This window comes from Thalassophryne amazonica, chromosome 18 (assembly GCF_902500255.1).
Source record: "Thalassophryne amazonica chromosome 18, fThaAma1.1, whole genome shotgun sequence".
NCBI lineage: Eukaryota > Metazoa > Chordata > Actinopteri > Batrachoidiformes > Batrachoididae > Thalassophryne > Thalassophryne amazonica.
In genome coordinates, this window is record NC_047120.1 from 5906519 (window position 1) to 5928584 (window position 22066).

Here is a 22066-nt window from a genome sequence, read left to right on the forward strand (position 1 = left end):
TGAGCTGGGTAACACCCCCCAACCCCCATAAGAGTGCAGTAAGGTGGAATTCACATTTGTTGGCTTTGAGAAACAAAATGATCTGCAGGAGGACCTGCTGAACGTGGGCAAACAGTTGGAGTCACCGTGTACAGATCAGAAGAGATCAGTTATATCAGGTCACAGAATCTACACCTCATCCTGTTCCAAGGTTCAAGGACAGTGTCCAGGGGTCTGCTGGTCATCTGGTCACCTGTGAAGGCCTGGAGGAGCTGCAGAGATCGAACCCACCTCACAGATTGAAATTATCAGCTGCACGGACTGAGTGTTACCAGCAGATGACGCCAATAAATCACCAGAATGTCGTCTGTGTCCAAACAACAACACATATGTCCAACAAAGAAACCAAAACGCACAACACTGTAGTATGAACCATTCTACACTTTGACACTACAAACACAAAGTTTAGACTGTTTTCTTTCTCATTTTATTACATCAGTAAAAAGTGGCGCCGTCTGCACTGACAGGCTTATTATGACTATAAAGAAAATAACGACGGAGATGTTGCTGAAGAGATTTTTCCAGTTTTACTGCACATTTGTATCTGTAAGTCATCTGTGGAAGAAAGTGACCAACTTTACCAAACGGTGTGAGAAGCAACACAACAGATCAAAGAATACAACTTCAGCAACTTTACCAAACGGTGTGAGAAGCAACACAACAGACCAAAGAATACAACTGCAGCAACTTTACCAAACGGTGTGAGAAGCAACACAACAGACCAAAGCATACAACTGCAACAACTTTACCAAACGGTGTGAGAAGCAACACAACAGACCAAAGAATACAACTGCAGCAACTTTACCAAACGGTGTGAGAAGCAACACAACAGATCAAAGAATACAACTGCAGCAACTTTACCAAACGGTGTGAGAAGCAACACAACAGATCAAAGCATACAACTGCAACAACTTTACCAAACGGTGTGAGAAGCAACACAACAGATCAAAGCATACAACTGCAGCACCTTTACCAAACGGTGTGAGAAGCAACACAACAGATCAAAGCATACAACTGCAGCACCTTTACCAAACGGTGTGAGAAGCAACACAACAGATCAAAGAATACAACTGCAGCAACTTTACCAAACGGTGTGAGAAGCAACTCAACAGATCAAAGAATACAACTGCAGCAACTTTACCAAACGGTGTGAGAAGCAACACAACAGATCAAAGAATACAACTGCAGCAACTTTACCAAACTGTGTGAGAAGCAACACAACAGATCAAAGAATACAACTGCAGCAACTTTACCAAACGGTGTGAGAAGCAACACAACAGATCAAAGCATACAACTGCAGCAACTTTACCAAACGGTGTGAGAAGCAACACAACAGATCAAAGAATACAACTGCAGCAACTTTACCAAACTGTGTGAGAAGCAACACAACAGACCAAAGCATACAACTGCAGCAACTTTACCAAACGGTGTGAGAAGCAACACAACAGACCAAAGCATACAACTGCAGCAACTTTACCAAACGGTGTGAGAAGCAACACAACAGACCAAAGCATACAACTGCAGCAACTTTACCAAACGGTGTGAGAAGCAACACAACAGACCAAAGCATACAACATCAGCAACTTTACCAAACTGTGTGAGAAGCAACACAACAGACCAAAGAATACAACATCAGCAACTTTACCAAACTGTGTGAGAAGCAACACAACAGACCAAAGCATACAGCTGCAGCAACTTTACCAAACTGTGTGAGAAGCAACACAACAGACCAAAGCATACAGCTGCAGCAACTTTACCAAACTGTGTGAGAAGCAACACAACAGATCAAAGCATACAGCTGCAGCAACTTTACCAAACAGTGAGAGAGACAACCCAAAACATCAAAGAATCCAACTGCAGCAATTTCACCAAACTGTGTGAGAAGCAATGCAAAACATCAAAGAATCCGACTGCAGCAACTTTACCAAACTGTGTGAGAAGCAACACAACAGATCAAAGAATACAACTGCAGCAACTTTATCAAACTGTGAGAGAGACAACCCAAAACATCAAAGAATGCAACTGCAGCAATTTCACCAAACTGTGTGAGAGGCAACACAACAGATCAAAGAATACAAATGCAGCAACTTTACCAAACTGTGAGAGAGACAACCCAAAACATCAAAGAATGCAACTGCAGCAATTTCACCAAACTGTGTGAGAGACAACACAACAGATCAAAGAATACAACTGCAGCAACTTTACCATACTGTGAGAGAGGCAACGCAAAACATCAAAGAATGCAACTGCAGCAATTTCACCAAACTGTGTGAGAGGCAACGCAAAACATCAAAGAATGCAACTGCAGCCGTTTCACCAAACTGTGTGAGAGGCAACGCAAAACATCAAAAAATGCAACTGCAGCAACTCTGATTGATTGAAAATCTTTAATGTCCCCGCAGGGCAGTTTGGTTTGCAGCAAAAGTTCAGAATCAGACAATAAAATCTCACATGGCATACGTGATAATACAAATCAATACATATGTACATACATAGTCATCACAAATTAAAGTGCAGTATATTGTTCCCAACAAGTTCACCTACAGCCTATTAAGGAATCTAATGGCAGACGGGACAAAGGATTTTAAATATCTATTTGATTTGGCCTGACAAGGGAACAAATACCTCCTCTTAGATGGGAGGAGTCGAAACTCTGCATGAAGAGGATGGAGAGGATTGGCCAAAATGGCCCTTCCCCTCTGAGTGGCTCTGGTTTGATAAACATTATCAAGTTCACTCAGGCTAGTGCCAATTATTTTTTTTGGCAGAGTTTGACCACATTCTTCATCCTGCTCTTATTTTTTATGCTGAGGCTCCCAAACCAACAAATCATTGCAAATGTTAAAACAGACAAAGATGAGTAAAACAGTTTAAGAAACTTCTTATCAACATTAAAAGACCTCAGTTTCCTCAAATGAAACAGCCTCTTATTTACTTTCCTGCAGATGGCATCTGAGTTGGTCTCAAAAGACAGTTTGTCATCCAGGATGATGCCTAAGGGTCCTGTCCCACTGGTGTTTAGGAGGATTTGCGTATGGATTGCGCACAAAATTGGCTCATATTCGCTTAACATCCGCAATATGCGTGAAACATGCATGTATGAGTCGGCCGTCACCCGCACATGTCCGCAATTATCCACAGAGGCATGTTTTTCCGTTGCCAGGAATTTTGAGCTGCACAAAATTTCGGCTGTGGATGACATCCACCTTACATACTCAATACATACTCATACTCAATCTATGCGCTGTACATTTGTCATCTGCTGATATCCGCAACTGACAGGGATTTGCGGCTTGGCAGCGGACTGGGACAGTGTGTAAAACGGATATTTTGCGTGCCCATCATGTCCACATCACGAACTAAAATAAGTTGTAGCGACTGCATACAGATTGGCCACGAATAAAGCCTTTTTATTATGTCTGCTTTGTATCTGATTTGTAGCGGATGCAAATCAGATGCTCTGTGTTCACAGCTGGACGCCGTTCTTTGTTCTACCAGCTGCCACGCGCTCTGCGCTGGATGCTGCGTATATAAAATAATTATTTTGTGGCGGATTAATCATTTTATTCTGCAAATTGCCTGTTGAAAACGGCTCTAATCACCTCCTGAATCACCGAGGAAGCTGGAGCTGCAGCAAGCATTTTGAGCCGTCTAAAAAGGTAATTATTTGACTTGTTTACATTGTCATGGCTTGATAAAACAGTTGCGTGTTCTTTCCTTCTTGTCTGCAGCTGTTACAGTATTTATTCCTATGTTTATAACAGATGTAACTTTTTGTTATAATCGTTCAGACGAGCTGCGCTCTGATGCGATCCGCTGACGTCACCACTCGTCCTGTTCACTGCAATCAGCTTGTCCAAGTCCAGCAGTTGCTCCAGAGCCTGTATTGTTGGTGTGAATAGTGATGCTGATGGCCCGAGTGCACTTCTTTTATGACCGCAATACAGATGCCGTGCACGCGCAACACGTGTGCGATGCATCATAATACACCCGTAATACTGCCGTGATAATCGCAATGCATCGGATCCATTTCCTTACTACATGCGTTATACAACCGTGATTGTTCATCATATATTCGCTATACATTATTAATATATCCATAATTCATACTAGGACATTTGTCATTTTTGGCCAATGTTGTTGCGGACGACAACGAACGCCCGTACTTTGTGTACTCAATTCATGCACAATTAATCCTCTCCTCAGTGGGACAGGGCGTTAAGTACTTATAATGACTATGTCCACAGCTGTACCTTTGACAAAGGTTTGGGCTGCGACAGGTGGTTCCTTACGGAAATCAACTATCATGTCTTTTGTTTTTGACACATTAAGTTGCAGATAAGAGTCATCACACCAACTAACAAAATACGAAGGACTGGCCCGTGGCCTACCTCATGGTCCTGACAATCACAGAGTCATCAGCAAATTTTATAATGAACCTCGACTCGAACCTGCTCTTACAGTCGTTCATTTAAAGCATGAACAATAGAGGTGACAAAACGCATCCCTGCGGCGAGCCTGTGGAACACAACAGAGTCTCGGACAAGGTTTCATTAACACGAGTTCTCTGAAGCCTAGTTGTCAGAAAATCAACTAACCAGCAAATCGACACTGGCTATTTCTGAAAGCCTATGAGCAAGGACAAGAGGCTGCATACAGTTGAAGGATGATGAAAAATCTAACTAACTAAATTTAACAGTGTCGCCAAGGCATGCTCCACCCCTTTCCTGGGTTGATAGGCAAATTGAAGTGGATCAGTCATGGTCTGTGTCATAGCAAGCAAGCCCTTTTTCACTATACGCTCAAAGCTCTTTGTCACCACTGAGGTGAGAGCCACAGGGTGATAGTCATTTAATGATTTAGGTGATGGTACCTTTGCCACAGGAACAATAATGGTTTCTTTCCACAAGAAGTGACAAGGACCACTGGAAAATGAGTGTGAAGATTCCACTTAAAAATGGGGCACAGCATTTAAGTAGTCGGCCGCTTATACCATCTGGCCCATGACTTTTCCTTGGGTTAGTTTTTTCTCAACACATTAATTTCATCTATCTGAATCCCACTGCTTAGTGGGACTTCCCAAAATTTAGAGAGTTCTTCAGAGAAATCATTTGAATCAAATCTGAAATAGAACTGATTTAATTCTCCTGCCAGGGTGGAGTCAGATTTGTCGGTGCTGCACACTCTTTTTTTCTTGTCCTGGATCCCTATCATGGACTTAAATCCTCTCCAACCTGAATTCATCCTGTACCTTGTCCTTATACTGCATTTTTTTGGGCTTCTTTTTGTTCAGATAAATTTCCTTGATAGTAAAATATTTATTTCTTATTGATAGAATTCTTGAGGGATTTGCTGACCCAAGGCTTATTATTAGGGTACAGTGTGATTGTCTTTCTTGGGATTATCATCTCTCCACAGAAGGTAATTTACCACAGTATCGGTCAGTTCATCCAGATTAGTGCAAGAGTCTTTAAAACCATCCCAGTTTGTGTCATGGAAACATCCATTCAGTTCCTGAATAGTGCTCTTTGTCCATAGACTGACCTCTTTACACTCAACTTTCACCTTCTTGAGGGTCGGCTGGTAGATCAGAGCAAGCAGGACACAGCTGTGGTCAGAAGAGCCAAGTGGAACTAGTGGGAAAAAATTGGTAAGCTCCCTTTACAGTGCCGTAGCACAAGTCCAGTGTTTTGCCATGTCGCGTTGGACATTTCACATACTGGTACAAATGACCAAGATGCTAATTCAGACTACAAATGTTAAGGTCACCTAGGATGAAATGTGGGGCATCAGGGCATTTATTTTGCAATTGGTGCACAACTTTAGCAATGGAGGATGCTGTTTCTGACATATTTGCTCTGGGATGTATATAAACCACTGTTATGAACACCTGTGGGATTTCCCGTGGCAGATAAAATGGGTGCAGTGAGACTGATAAGAGTGCGATGTTGGGACTGCATATAGATTCTCTTATTTTGACAGTCTTGCACCAGCAGAGATTGACGTACAAGCACATGTCCCCTCCCAGTGATTTGCGCGTCACGATCAAGCCGGAAGGACTGACCAAAACCATCAGTTTCAAAATCATGAATCAGATCGTAATCCTTAAGCCAGGTCTCGGTTAAAGCGATCACACAGGCATCCCTGTACTCCGAGATATGCTTCACATTCGCTTGAAGCTCGTTCACCTTGTTTTTCAAAGACTGTGTGTTGATGAGGATAATTCAAGGGAGCCTTGGCAAAACATCAAAGAATGCAACTGCAGCAACTTTACCAAACTGTGTGAGAGGCAACCCAAAACATCAAAGAATGCAACTGCAGCAACTTTATCAAATTGTGTGAGAGGCCACACCCAAAATATCAGAGGCAGCTGGGCTGAATGTAAGGCATTATTGTAAAGTGCTTTGAGCATCTGATGCAGATGGAACAGCGCTATATAAATGCAGTCTGTTTACCATTTACAGCAACTTTACCAAACTGTGTGAGAGGCAACCCAAAACATCAAAGAATGCAACTGCAGCAACTTTACCAAACTGTGTGAGAGGCAACCCAAAACATCAAAGAATGCAACTGCAGCAACTTTATCAAATTGTGTGAGAGACAATGCAACAGATCAAAGAATGCAACTGCAACAGTTTTACTAAATTGTGAGAGGCAACACAAAACATCAAAGAATGCAACTGCCGCAACTTTATCAAATTGTGTGAGAGACAATGCAACAGATCAAAGAATGCAACTGCAACAGTTTTACTAAATTGTGAGAGGCAACACAAAACATCAAAGAATGCAACTGCAGCAACTTTATCAAATTGTGTGAGAGACAATGCAACAGATTAAAGAATGCAACTGCAACAGTTTTACTAAATTGTGAGAGGCAACACAAAACATCAAAGAATGCAACTGCCGCAACTTTACCAAACTGTGTGAGAGGCCACACCCAAAATATCAGAGGCAGCTGGGCTGAATGTAAGGCATTATTGTAAAGTGCTTTGAGCATCTGATGCAGATGGAACAGCGCTATATAAATGCAGTCTGTTTACCATTTACAGCAACTTTAAAAACTGTGAGAGGCAATGTTAAACATCAAAGAATGCAACTGCAGCAACTTTACCAAATTGACTGTGACAGGCAATACAACAAATTAAAGAATGCAACTGCAGAAACATTCCCCATCTCAATGTGAGAGGCAATGCAGCAGATAAAAAGGTTTAGCAAACTCGGTGCGAGAAGCAACATAACAAATCAAACAATGCTATGTGTGAGAGACAATGCAAAACAACAAAAAATGTAAAATGCAGCAACTTTATTCAACTCAGTGTGAGAGGCAATGCAATAGGTCAAAGAATGCAGCTGCTGCAGCTTTCCTTTACTCACTGTCAGAAGTGATGCAACAGACAGAAGAATAGAAGTACAGCAACTTTACCAAACTCAGTGTAAGAGGAAATGCAGCAGATCAAAGAATGCATCTGTAGCAACTTTAACAAACTGAATGTGAGAGGCAATGCAACAGATTGAAGAATGCAAGGACAGCAAGTACGAGTCTTTAAAACAGTTCACTGCACTCACACACCTGTTGGAGACCGATGGAGAGTGATGGAGAGTGATGGCAACCAAGAGGGATCTTTTTTCCGATCGTGGAGACCCCACTGTAACCAGCCTGCAACTCCAGTGGGAGTCAGTGAGAGTGACGGCGAGGAGACGCCATTTTTCGATCGCAACTCCATCGGTGACTCAACAGATCAAAAAATGCATCTATAGCAACTTAACCGAACTCAGTGTGAAAGGTAACGCAGCAGATCAAAGAATGCAACTACAGCAACTTTAACCAGACTGACTGTTTCATTTATGGAAATTGTGGATGTATTAGGATTCCAGCAAATACATAATAATACTAAAGACGTATATGGAAGAGACAGAGTGTTAACTGAGCTTATACGGGTATTGTGTAGGGTTGTACATTGAAATATAATACATTGTACTGAGTGAATAGGAAGTGAAATAAATATTTCAAGTTTTATGGGGTTGTAAATATTGATAATATTCATATTGTTTGGGCTTTGAACGGTATGGAAATTATGTGAAAATTGGGTAGGAATAAATAACTGAAAACATCTTTATGCTACTTTTTAAATATGGATCTTTAATATTTAAGGTATTATTATTATTAATATTGTGTGTTTGTTTTTTTTAATAATTTCTCATTTTTATAAATTGTGTTTTTAGGTGTTGAAATAAAGAGACTTCATTCAATAATAAAAAAAACAGATGTCTGATATTTGTTGGGGAAAGTGTAGTGACACGGACCCACAACAGGGGGCGCAAATGAACGGTCAATAGATGAGCCAAAAGGTAATTTAATGTTGTGAATGTGCACAACGACTATACAGACAATCACAGAATCTGATAGCAGTCAATACACCAAGGTTACGTGTGGGCAGGCTCGAGGATAGAAGACGTCTGTCCTGAGAAGAGCCGGGACCACACGATTTCCACCGCCACAGAACCTGGTGAATACTGGAACCGCCAAGTCCCGAATTCCCAGGTGATCACCGTCCCCGACTGTCGGATCTGGTACTGCTGGTGAGGAGCACAAACAGTGAGATGTGGGTGTGTGCACACCCAGTAACAAAAACAGTCAGAAGGTGGAAAGTCACCTCCACCTCTATTCACACACTCGTGCAGCTCCTGTTAAACCACTTATCTGGTTTGGGTGTGAAGCGAAGCCGTCGCTGTTCACACCAAACGCCAGTCCAGCAGATAAGGCACACCACAGGAAAACGGCTGCAAAAGAGTTCAGACTATTATTTAAGTTTAAGTCAGCAGAGAAATTACCTTCACAGGTAGATGATATCTCGGCAGCGAGGTGGAGATGACGTCCGGCTTTTATGGAGTGGATTGATGAAGTGGAGATGGGTGAGTGACAGCTGTCACCCCCAGCTGTGTCCATGGCGGCAGCGCCCTCTCGTGCCTGAAGCCCGCACTTCAGGCAGGCCGCCCTCTGGTGGTGGGCCAGCAGTACCTCCTCTTCTGGAGGCCCACACAACAATATTAACAGTTACCATTGGTAATTATTAAAATTGTGCTATAATCAGACGTGTGGCCGAACACGTCGATGACTGAAATGAAACATACTCATTTGTCTATTTCAATTAAATGAAAAGTTCTCTTTTAACTGTTTGATAAATTGAGGGTCAGAGGAAGTCAGGAAAAAGTTGAAAGTGTTTTTCGCCCTCTGCTCCCTCCACAGATGCTCCTGCTCGGCCTCACTGATGAATTGATTCACTTTGAGTCCGCGGTGGGACGATCCGTCACTGAGCACAGCGAGATGAATGACATCATCACAGATCCACAGCCAATATTTCCACATCACTGCATCTGGCTGCAATAATGTCACCATCTCACACACACACACACACACACACACACACACACACACACACACACACACACACACACACACACACACACACACACACACACACACACACACACACAATCAATCAATCAATTTTTTTTTTTATATAGCGCCAAATCACAACAAACAGTTGCCCCAAGGCGCTTTATATTGTAAGGCAAGGCCATACAATAATTATGTAAAACCCCAACGGTCAAAACGACCCCCTGTGAGCAAGCACTTGGCTACAGTGGGAAGGAAAAACTCCCTTTTAACAGGAAGAAACCTCCAGCAGAACCAGGCTCAGGGAGGGGCAGTCTTCTGCTGGGACTGGTTGGGGCTGAGGGAGAGAACCAGGAAAAATACATGCTGTGGAGGGGAGCAGAGATCGATCACTAATGATTAAATGCAGAGTGGTGCATACAGAGCAAAAAGAGAAAGAAACAGTGCATCATGGGAACCCCCCAGCAGTCTACGTCTATAGCAGCATAACTAAGGGATGGTTCAGGGTCACCCGATCCAGCCCTAACTATAAGCTTTAGCAAAAAGGAAAGTTTTAAGCCTAATCTTAAAAGTAGAGAGGGTGTCTGTCTCCCTGATCTGAATTGGGAGCTGGTTCCACAGGAGAGGAGCCTGAAAGTTGAAGGCTCTGCCTCCCATTCTACTCTTACAAACCCTAGGAACTACAAGTAAGCCTGCAGTCTGAGAGCGAAGCGCTCTATTGGGGTGATATGGTACTACGAGGTCCCTAAGATAAGATGGGACCTGATTATTCAAAACCTTATAAGTAAGAAGAAGAATTTTAAATTCTATTCTAGAATTAACAGGAAGCCAATGAAGAGAGGCCAATATGGGTGAGATATGCTCTCTCCTTCTAGTCCCCGTCAGTACTCTAGCTGCAGCATTTTGAATTAACTGAAGGCTTTTTAGGGAACTTTTAGGACAACCTGATAATAATGAATTACAATAGTTCAGAAATAAATGCATGAATTAGTTTTTCAGCATCACTCTGAGACAAGACCTTTCTGATTTTAGAGATATTGCGTAAATGCAAAAAAGCAGTCCTACATATTTGTTTAATATGCGCTTTGAATGACATATCCTGATCAAAAATGACTCCAAGATTTCTCACAGTATTACTAGAGGCCAGGGCAATGCCATCCAGAGTAAGGATCTGGTTAGACACCATGTTTCTAAGATTTGTGGGGCCAAGTACAATAACTTCAGTTTTATCTGAGTTTAAAAGCAGGAAATTAGAGGTCATCCATGTCTTTATGTCTGTAAGACAATCCTGCAGTTTAGCTAATTGGTGTGTGTCCTCTGGCTTCATGGATAGATAAAGCTGGGTATCATCTGCGTAACAATGAAAATTTAAGCAATACCGTCTAATAATACTACCTAAGGGAAGCATGTATAAAGTGAATAAAATTGGTCCTAGCACAGAACCTTGTGGAACTCCATAATTAACCCTAGTCTGTGAAGAAGATTCCCCATGTACATGAACAAATTGTAATCTATTAGACAAATATGATTCAAACCACCGCAGCGCAGTGCCTTTAATACCTATGGCATGCTCTAATCTCTGTAATAAAATTTTATGGTCAACAGTATCAAAAGCAGCACTGAGGTCTAACAGAACAAGCACAGAGATGAGTCCACTGTCCGAGGCCATAAGAAGATCATTTGTAACCTTCACTAATGCTGTTTCTGTACTATGATGAATTCTAAAACCTGACTGAAACTCTTCAAATAGACCATTCCTCTGCAGATGATCAGTTAGCTGTTTTACAACTACCCTTTCAAGAATTTTTGAGAGAAAAGGAAGGTTGGAGATTGGCCTATAATTAGCTAAGATAGCTGGGTCAAGTGATGGCTTTTTAAGTAATGGTTTAATTACTGCCACCTTAAAAGCCTGTGGTACATAGCCAACTAACAAAGATAGATTGATCATATTTAAGATCGAAGCATTAAATAATGGTAGGGCTTCCTTGAGCAGCCTGGTAGGAATGGGGTCTAATAAACATGTTGCTGGTTTGGATGAAGTAACTAATGAAAATAACTCAGACAGAACAATCGGAGAGAATGAGTCTAACCAAATACCGGCATCACTGAAAGCAGCCAAAGATAACGATACGTCTTTGGGATGGTTATGAGTAATTTTTTCTCTAATAGTTAAAATTTTGTTAGCAAAGAAAGTCATGAAGTCATTACTAGTTAAAGTTAATGGAATACTCAGCTCAATAGAGCTCTGACTCTTTGTCAGCCTGGCTACAGTGCTGAAAAGAAACCTGGGGTTGTTCTTATTTTCTTCAATTAGTGATGAGTAGAAAGATGTCCTAGCTTTACGGAGGGCTTTTCTTATAGAGCAACAGACTCTTTTTCCAGGCTAAGTGAAGATCTTCTAAATTAGTGAGATGCCATTTCTTCTCCAACTTACGGGTTATCTGCTTTAAGCTACGAGTTTGTGAGTTATACCACGGAGTCAGGCACTTCTGATTTAAAGCTCTCTTTTTCAGAGGAGCTACAGCATCCAAAGTTGTCTTCAATGAGGATGTAAAACTATTGACGAGATACTCTATCTCACTTACAGAGTTTAGGTAGCTACTCTGCACTGTGTTGGTATATGGCATTAGAGAACATAAAGAAGGAATCATATCCTTAAACCTAGTTACAGCGCTTTCTGAAAGACTTCTAGTGTAATGAAACTTATTCTCCACTGCTGGGTAGTCCATCAGAGTAAATGTAAATGTTATTAAGAAATGATCAGACAGCAGGGAGTTTTCAGGGAATACTGTTAAGTCTTCTATTTCCATACCATAAGTCAGAACAAGATCTAAGATATGATTAAAGTGGTGGGTGGACTCATTTACTTTTTGAGCAAAGCCAATAGAGTCTAATAATAGATTAAATGCAGTGTTGAGGCTGTCATTCTCAGCATCTGTGTGGATGTTAAAATCGCCCACTATAATTATCTTATCTGAGCTAAGCACTAAGTCAGACAAAAGGTCTGAAAATTCACAGAGAAACTCACAGTAACGACCAGGTGGACGATAGATAATAACAAATAAAACTGGTTTTTGGGACTTCCAATTTGGATGGACAAGACTAAGAGTCAAGCTTTCAAATGAATTAAAGCTCTGTCTGGGTTTTTGATTAATTAATAAGCTGGAATGGAAGATTGCTGCTAATCCTCCGCCCCGGCCCGTGCTACGAGTGTTCTGACAGTTAGTGTGACTCGGGGGTGTTGAGTCATTTAAACTAACATATTCATCCTGCTGTAACCAGGTTTCTGTAAGGCAGAATAAATCAATATGTTGATCAATTATTATATCATTTACCAACAGGGACTTAGAAGAGAGAGACCTAATGTTTAATAGACCACATTTAACTGTTTTAGTCTGTGGTGCAGTTGAAGGTGCTATATTATTTTTTCTTTTTGAATTTTTATGCTTAAATAGATTTTTGCTGGTTATTGGTAGTCTGGGAGCAGGCACCATCTCTACGGGGATGGGGTAGTGAGGGGATGGCAGGGGGAGAGAAGCTGCAGAGAGGTGTGTAAGACTACAACTCTGCTTCCTGGTCCCAACCCTGGATAGTCACGGTTTGGAGGATTTAAGAAAATTGGCCAGATTTCTAGAAATGAGAGCTGCTCCATCCAAAGTGGGATGGGTGCCATCTCTCCTAACAAGACCAGGTTTTCCCCAGAAGCTTTGCCAATTATCTATGAAGCCCACCTCATTTTTTGGACACCACTCAGACAGCCAGCAATTCAGGGAGAACATGCGGCTAAACATGTCACTCCCGGTCCGGTTGGGGAGGGGCCCAGAGAAAACTACAGAGTCCGACATTGTTTTTGCAAAGTTACACACCGATTTAATGTTAATTTTAGTAACCTCCGATTGGCGTAACCGGGTGTCATTACTGCCGACGTGAATTACAATCTTACCAAATTTACGCTTAGCCTTAGCCAGCAGTTTCAAATTTCCTTCAATGTCGCCTGCTCTGGCCCCCGGAAGACAATTGACTATGGTTGCTGGTGTCGCTAACTTCACATTTCTCAAAACAGAGTCGCCAATAACCAGAGTTTGATCCTCGGCGGGTGTGTCGTCGAGTGGGGAAAAACGGTTAGAAATGTGAACGGGTTGGCGGTGTACACGGGGCTTCTGTTTAGAACTACGCTTCCTCCTCACAGTCACCCAGTCGGCCTGCTTTCCCGGCTGCTCGGGATCTGCCAGGGGGGAACTAACGGCGGCTAAGCTACCTTGGTCCGCACCGACTACAGGGGCCTGGCTAGCTGTAGAATTTTCCACGGTGCGGAGCCGAGTCTCCAATTCGCCCAGCCTGGCCTCCAAAGCTACGAATAAGCTACACTTATTACAAGTACCATTACTGCTAAAGGAGGCAGAGGAATAACTAAACATTTCACACCCAGAGCAGAAAAGTGCGGGAGAGACAGGAGAAGCCGCCATGCTAAACCGGCTAAGAGCTAGTAGCTGCGCTAAGCTAGCGGATTCCTAAAAACACGCAAAGTGAATAATGTGTAAATAATTTAGAGGTGATTCAGCAGAAGGAGTGCTTTAGTTAAGGCACGTAAAGATTACACTGGGAAACAAATCGTAATCTAGATAACTAGATCAATCTAACTGCGCAGATTAAACAGCTAACAGATACAGCAAAACACCGCTGTGCTCCGGAACAGGAAGTGATACAATACCGCAGTGAGAGCAAACCACCACACACACACACACACACACACACACACACACACACACACACACACACACACACACACACACACACTGCACAAAAACCAAATCAAAGTCAGTTTTGTTGTCGGACAACAATTTTATAAATCATAGTGTTTGATCTGGAATTGAATCTCTACAACACTGTGTCAATTTACCAAAAATTGATAAAAATATACAGTATGTTTCAGAATATAAGTTGGCCCTTTTTCTGTACTATCAGCTCTTTGATTAGGGATTTTTGTGCACTCTTGTGGTGTCCTTTTTGTTCTTGACATTTTTCTTTTATTATTAGAGTATATTTTGTTCAGTGCTTTGATCACTAGGAAAGTCTGGTATAAATAGTCATTATAAGTATTGTTATCAAGAACAAACATGATTTTTCCATGTATAAGTTGCAGGACCTCCCAAACGAGTACAAAAACTTAAACTCTGGAAAATACGGTAACGGCACATCCTTGCCCCACGCCCCTATTCCATCTGGATCCACCTCTGCTTTGGCGTTTGAGCACAAAGAATGGATAACATTTATTTATGCAGAAAACATGACCAGATTTACAGGTAAGAAAGTTTTATTGTGTTTTCACATCATGTGGTCCTCAGAAAGAGAGTTTAGGTGCATTTGAGTGGAAAATAGTGTTAGTTGTTGACACGTCGCGGAGGATCAGCTGTTTTTAACGAGCAGATACAGAGCGGCTCATCTCAGAATTCTAAATAAAGAAGAATAAAAGCATGAAAATGTCTTTGTAAAGATCAGTGCAGGCGTGCTGTTGTCACAGCGCTCGTATATATATATATATATATATATATATATATATATATATATATATATATATATATATATATATATATATATATATATATGTAAGCGCTGTGACAACAGCACGCCTGCACTGATCTTTACAAATATATATATATATATATATATAGTGACACCTTTTAATTGGACATTTATTTCCACAGTGTGTGTGTGTGATGTTTGTGTCTGTGTGTTGTGTATGTGTGTGAGTGTATGCATATATGTTGTGTGTGTTGTGTATGTGTGTGTGTGTGTGTATGCGTATATGTTGTGTGTGTGTATGTGTGTGATGTTTGTGTGTGTGTTGTGTATGTGTGTGTGTGTGTGTATGTGTGTGATGTTTGTGTGTGTGTTGTGTATGTGTGTGTGTGTGTGTATGTGTGTGATGTGTGTGTGTGTATGTGTGTGTGTGTATGTTGTGTGTGTATGCGTGTATATGTTGGTTGTGTGTATGTGTGTATGTTGTGTGTGTTTGTATGTGCTTGATGTTGTGTGTGTGTATGTATGTGTGTGTGTGTGTATGCGTATATGTTGTGTACGTGTGTATGTATGTGATGTTTGTGTGTGTGTGTGTGTGTTGTGTATGTGTGTGTGGTGTATGTGTGTGATGTGTGTGTGTGTGTGTGTGTATGCGTGTATATGCTGGTTGTGTGTATGTGTATGTATGTATGTGTGTGTGTGTGTATGTTGTGTGTGTGCATGTGTGTGATGTTTGTGTGTGTGTGTTGTGTATGTGTGTGTATGTATGTGTGTGTGTGTATGTTGTGTGTGTATGTGTGTGATGTTTGTGTGTGTGTGTTGTGTATGTGTGTGTGATGTGTGTGTATATGCGTGTGTGTGTGTGATGTCGTGTCTGTGTGTTGTGTATGTGTGTGTGTGTATGCATATATGTTGTGTATGTGTGTGATGTTTGTGTGTGTGTGTGTTGTGTATGTGTGTGTGATGTGTGTGTGTGATGTGTGTGTGTATGCGTGTATATGTTGGTTGTGTGTATGTGTGTGTGTGTGTATGTATGTGTGTGTATGTGTGCGTGCATATGTTGTTTGTGTGTATGTATGTGTGTGTGTGTGTGTATGTGTGTGTGTGCGTGTGTGTGTGCGTGCATATGTTGTTTGTGTGTATGTGTGTGCGTGTGTGTGTGTGTGCGCGTGATGTGTGTGTGTATGCGTGTGTGTGTGTGATGTCGTGTCTGTGTGTTGTGTATGTGTGTGTGCGTGCATATGTTGTTTGTGTGTATGTATGTGTGTGTGTGTGTGTGTGCGTGTGTGTGTATGCGTGTGTGTGTGTGATGTCATGTCTGTGTGTTGTGTATGTGTGTGTGTGTGTGTGTGCGTGCATATGTTGTTTGTGTGTATGTATGTGTGTGTGTGTGCATGTGTGTGTGTGATGTGTGTGTGTGTGTGTGATGTCGTGTCTGTGTGTGATGTTTGTGTGTGTGTGTGTTGTGTATGTGTGTGTGCATGTATGTGTGTGTGTGTATGCGTATATGTTGGTTGTGTGTGTGTGTGTATGCATATATGTTGTGTGTGTATGTGTGTGATGTTTGTGTGTGTGTGTTGTGTATGTGTGTGTGATGTGTGTGTGTGTGATGTCGTGTCTGTGTGTTGTGTATGTGTGTGTGTATGCGTATATGTTGTGTGTGTGTGTGTATGTATGTGTGTGATGTGTGTGTGTGATGTGTTTGTGTATGTGTGTGTGTGCGTGCATATGTTGTTTGTGTGTATGTATGTGTGTGTGTGTGCGTGTGTGTGTGTGTGTGTGTGCGCGTGTGTGTGTGTGTGTATGTGGCAAGAAGATAAGGTCAAGGTCAAAGGTCAGGCCTACATTTATAACACTGTGTGAAGTCATATTTTCCATTCATTATTTCTTGTCTTGACTCAGTTTTGTTTCTATTTAAATTTGGGAAGTTGTGACTCATTTCTCTCTCTCTCTTGCTCACTCACCGTCACACATTCCCTCTCTCTCTCTCTCTCTCTCTCTCTCTCTCTTTCTTTCTTTTTATCACATAAAGACGACGTGAGACAGCTGGATATATTTGTTTTGGACTTTTCCACAGAAATGTTGACTAACATTTCTGTGGAAAATGTTCCACAGAATCCGCTAGCTTAGTGCAGCTACTAGCTCTTAGCCGGTTTAGCATGGCGGCTTCTCCTGTCTCTCCTGCACTTTTCTGCTCTGGGTGTAAAATGTTTAGTTATTCCTCGGCCTCCTTTCGCAGTAATGGTACTTGTAATAAGTGTAGCTTATTCGTAGCTTTGGAGGCCAGGCTGGGCGAATTGGAGACTCGCCTCTGCACTTTGGAAAATCCTACAGCTAGCCAGGCCCCTGTAGTCGGTGTGGACCAAGGTAGCTTAGCCGCCGTTAGTTCCCCTCCGGCAGATCCCGAGCAGCCGGGAAAGCAGGCCGACTGGGTGACTGTGAGGAGGAAGCGTAGTCCTAAACAGAAGCCCCGTGTACACCGCCAACCCGTTCACATTTCTAACCGTTTTTCCCCACTCGACGACACACCCGCCAAGGATCAAACTCTGGTTATTGGCGACTCTGTTTTGAGAAATGTGAAGTTAGCGACACCAGCAACCACAGTCAATTGTCTTCCGGGGGCCAGAGCAGGCGACATTGAAGGAAATTTGAAACTGCTGGCTAAGGCTAAGCATAAATTTAGTAAGATTGTAATTCACGTCGGCAGTAATGACACCCGGTTACGCCAATCGGAGGTCACTAAAATTAACATTGAATCGGTGTGTAACTTTGCAAAAACAATGTCGGACTCTGTAGTTTTCTCTGGGCCCCTCCCCAATTGGACCGGGAATGACATGTTTAGCTGCATGTTCTCCTTGAATTGCTGTCTGTCTGAGTGGTGTCCAAAAAATGAGGTGGGCTTCATAGATAATTGGCAAAGCTTCTGGGGAAAACCTGGTCTTGTTAGGAGAGACGGCATCCATCCCACTTTGGATGGAGCAGCTCTCATTTCTAGAAATCTGGCCAATTTTCTTAAATCCTCCAAACCGTGACTATCCAGGGTTGGGACCAGGAAGCAGAGTTGTAGTCTTACACACCTCTCTGCAGCTTCTCTCCCCCTGCCATCCCCTCATTACCCCATCCCTGTAGAGATGGTGCCTGCTCCCAGACCACCAATAACCAGTAAAAATCTATTTAAGCATAAAAATTCAAAAAGAAAAAATAATATAGCACCTTCAACTGCACCACAGACTAAAACAGTTAAATGTGGTCTATTAAACATTAGATCTCTCTCTTCTAAGTCCCTGTTTGTAAATGATATAATAATTGATCAACATATTGATTTATTCTGCCTTACAGAAACCTGGTTACAGCAGGATGAATATGTTAGTTTAAATGAGTCAACACCCCCGAGTCACACTAACTGCCAGAACGCTCGTAGCACGGGCCGAGGCGGAGGATTAGCAGCAATCTTCCATTCCAGCTTATTAATTAATCAAAAACCCAGACAGAGCTTTAATTCATTTGAAAGCTTGACTCTTAGTCTTGTTCATCCAAATTGGAAGTCCCAAAAACCAGTTTTATTTGTTATTATCTATCGTCCACCTGGTCGTTACTGTGAGTTTCTCTGTGAATTTTCAGACCTTTTGTCTGACTTAGTGCTTAGCTCAGATAAGATAATTATAGTGGGCGATTTTAACATCAACACAGATGCTGAGAATGACAGCCTCAACACTGCATTTAATCTATTATTAGACTCAATTGGCTTTGCTCAAAATGTAAATGAGTCCACCCACCACTTTAATCATATCTTAGATCTTGTTCTGACTTATGGTATGGAAATTGAAGACTTAACAGTATTCCCTGAAAACTGCCTTCTGTCTGATCATTTCTTAATAACATTTACATTTACTCTGATGGACTACCCAGCAGTGGGGAATAAGTTTCATTACACTAGAAGTCTTTCAGAAAGCGCTGTAACTAGGTTTAAGGATATGATTCCTTCTTTATGTTCTCTAATGCCATATACCAACACAGTGCAGAGTAGCTACCTAAACTCTGTAAGTGAGATAGAGTATCTCGTCAATAGTTTTACATCCTCATTGAAGACAACTTTGGATGCTGTAGCTCCTCTGAAAAAGAGAGCCTTAAATCAGAAGTGCCTGACTCCGTGGTATAACTCACAAACTCGCAGCTTAAAGCAGATAACCTGTACGTTGGAGAGGAAATGGCGTCTCACTAATTTAGAAGATCTTCACTTAGCCTGGAAAAAGAGTCTGTTGCTCTATAAAAAAGCCCTCCATAAAGCTAGGACATCTTACTACTCATCACTAATTGAAGAAAATAAGAACAACCCCAGGTTTCTTTTCAGCACTGTAGCCAAGCTGACAAAGAGTCAGAGCTCTATTGAGCTGAGTATTCGTTTAACTTTAACTAGTAATGACTTCATGACTTTCTTTGCTAATAAAATTTTAACTATTAGAGAAAAAATTACTCATAACCATCCCAAAGACGTATCGTTATCTTTGGCTGCTTTCAGTGATGCCGGTATTTGGTTAGACTCATTCTCTCCGATTGTTCTGTCTGAGTTATTTTCATTAGTTACTTCCTCCAAATCATCAACATGTCTATTAGACCCCATTCCTACCAGGAAGCTCAAGGAAGCCCTACCATTAATTAATGCTTCGATCTTAAATATGATCAATCTATCTTTATTAGTTGGCTATGTACCACAGGCTTTTAAGGTGGCAGTAATTAAACCATTACTTAAAAAGCCATCACTTGACCCAGCTATCTTAGCTAATTATAGGCCAATCTCCAACCTTCCTTTTCTCTCAAAAATTCTTGAAAGGGTAGTTGTAAAACAGCTAACTGATCATCTGCAGAGGAATGGTCTATTTGAAGAGTTTCAGTCAGGTTTTATAATTCATCATAGTACAGAAACAGCATTAGTGAAGGTTACAAATGATCTTCTTATGGCCTCGGACAGTGGACTCATCTCTGTGCTTGTTCTGTTAGACCTCAGTGCTGCTTTTGATACTGTTGACCATAAAATTTTATTACAGAGATTAGAGCATGCCATAGGTATTAAAGGCACTGCGCTGCATTGGTTTGAATCATATTTATCTAATAGATTACAATTTGTTCATGTAAATGGGGAATCTTCTTCACAGACTAAGGTTAATTATGGAGTTCCACAAGGTTCTGTGCTAGGACCAATTTTATTCACTTTATACATGCTTCCCTTAGGCAGTATTATTAGACGGCATTGCTTAAATTTTCATTGTTACGCAGATGATACTCAGCTTTATCTATCCATGAAGCCAGAGGACACACACCAATTAGCTAAACTGCAGGATTGTCTTACAGACATAAAGACATGAATGACCTCTAATTTCTTGCTTTTAAACTCAGATAAAACTGAAGTTATTGTACTTGGCCCCACAAATCTTAGAAACATAGTGTCTAACCAGATCCTTACTCTGGATGGCATTACCCTGACCTCTAGTAATACTGTGAGAAATCTTGGAGTCATATCTTGACTCCAAGATATGACTTCTTGCGCAATATCTCTAAAATTAGAAAGGTCTTGTGTCAGAGTGATGCTGAAAAACTAATTCATGCATTTATTTCCTCTAGGCTGGACTATTGTAATTCATTATTATCAGGTTGTCCTAAAAGTTCCCTGAAAAGCCTTCAGTTAATTCAAAATGCTGCAGCTAGAGTACTGACAGGGACTAGAAGGAGAGAGCATATCTCACCCATATTGGCCTCTCTGTTGTGTGTTGGGGGGGGTTGGCTGGACAAGGTTGGGTTGTTTTGTGTTTATTTTCCTTCCCAGGTGATTTGGGGCTGTTCTCTGAGGAAAATGTGCTGCAGAAGAGTTTCCTCTGTTACGATGATTGGCTGCACCTGTTGCATTCTCGTGCGGCTCTCTATCAGGACAATCCACGACACCTGTGATGTTCACGTGCAGATCTGAGGACTTCCAGCTGGTACGAATGTAGTGATGAAGAACTACATTTAAACCAGCAGTGATTTGGATAAGATTGCCAGAGAATACAACTTGTGACGACCGTGTGGGGACGCTGAGGGCCATTTCAGAGTCTGACATCGCGCCTGTGAAGGAGGACGAGGGTGAGAGGCAAACGTTGTCAGCACACGACAGAGGTGAATATTCTGAAAAGGTTACCCGTGAATGTAAATTGCCGTTTATACGTAGCTATAAGTAATTATTGGTGGAAATTGTTTGGCGTGCTCCTCACGGCAGTGGCGTGCGGATTAATGATCCTCCACTAGCTGTGAGCAGCAGCCTCTTTGAACTAAGTTTTGAAACCAGACCTAAACGTGTAGCTGATAAGTTTGCCTCTAAACAATATTTCGTAGTAGTAAGTATTGAATAATCTCATCTCTGTTCCTCCTTCGCAGAGTACAGTCTGGGAAAGTCACCTGGGGGGGGGGGGGGGGGGGGGGTGTTGGCGGAACTCCTGAGTCCTGAACGTTCGGACTCCGACTGTTGAGACGCTGAGAGAGCGCGCCGCCTTTTCACCTCACCAGAACTATAATTATTTAGTATTTCATGTATAGCACAAAGGGAGAAAAAGAAATGTTTTCTTTTTGGAACTGCTTCTGATTATTTCATGCTGGGTTCAGTCAGATACTGGACCGCTCCTCAATCCGCGTCTTATCCATAACACTCTCTTCACTGGCTTCCTGTTAATTCTAGAATAGAATTTAAAATTCTTCTTCTTACTTATAAGGTTTTGAATAATCAGGTCCCATCTTATCTTAGGGACCTCATAGTACCATATCACCCCAATAGAGCGCTTCGCTCTCAGACTGCAGGCTTACTTGTAGTTCCTAGGGTTTGTAAGAGTAGAATGGGAGGCAGAGCCTTCAGCTTTCAGGCTCCTCTCCTGTGGAACCAGCTCCCAATTCAGATCAGGGAGATAGACACCCTCTCTACTTTTAGAATTAGGCTTAAAACTTTCCTTTTTGCTAAAGCTTATAGTTAGGGCTGGATCAGGTGACCATCCCTTAGTTATGCTGCTATAGACTTAGACTGCTGGGGGGTTCCCATGATGCACTGAGTGTTTCTTTCTCTTTTTGCTCTGTATGCACCACTCTGCA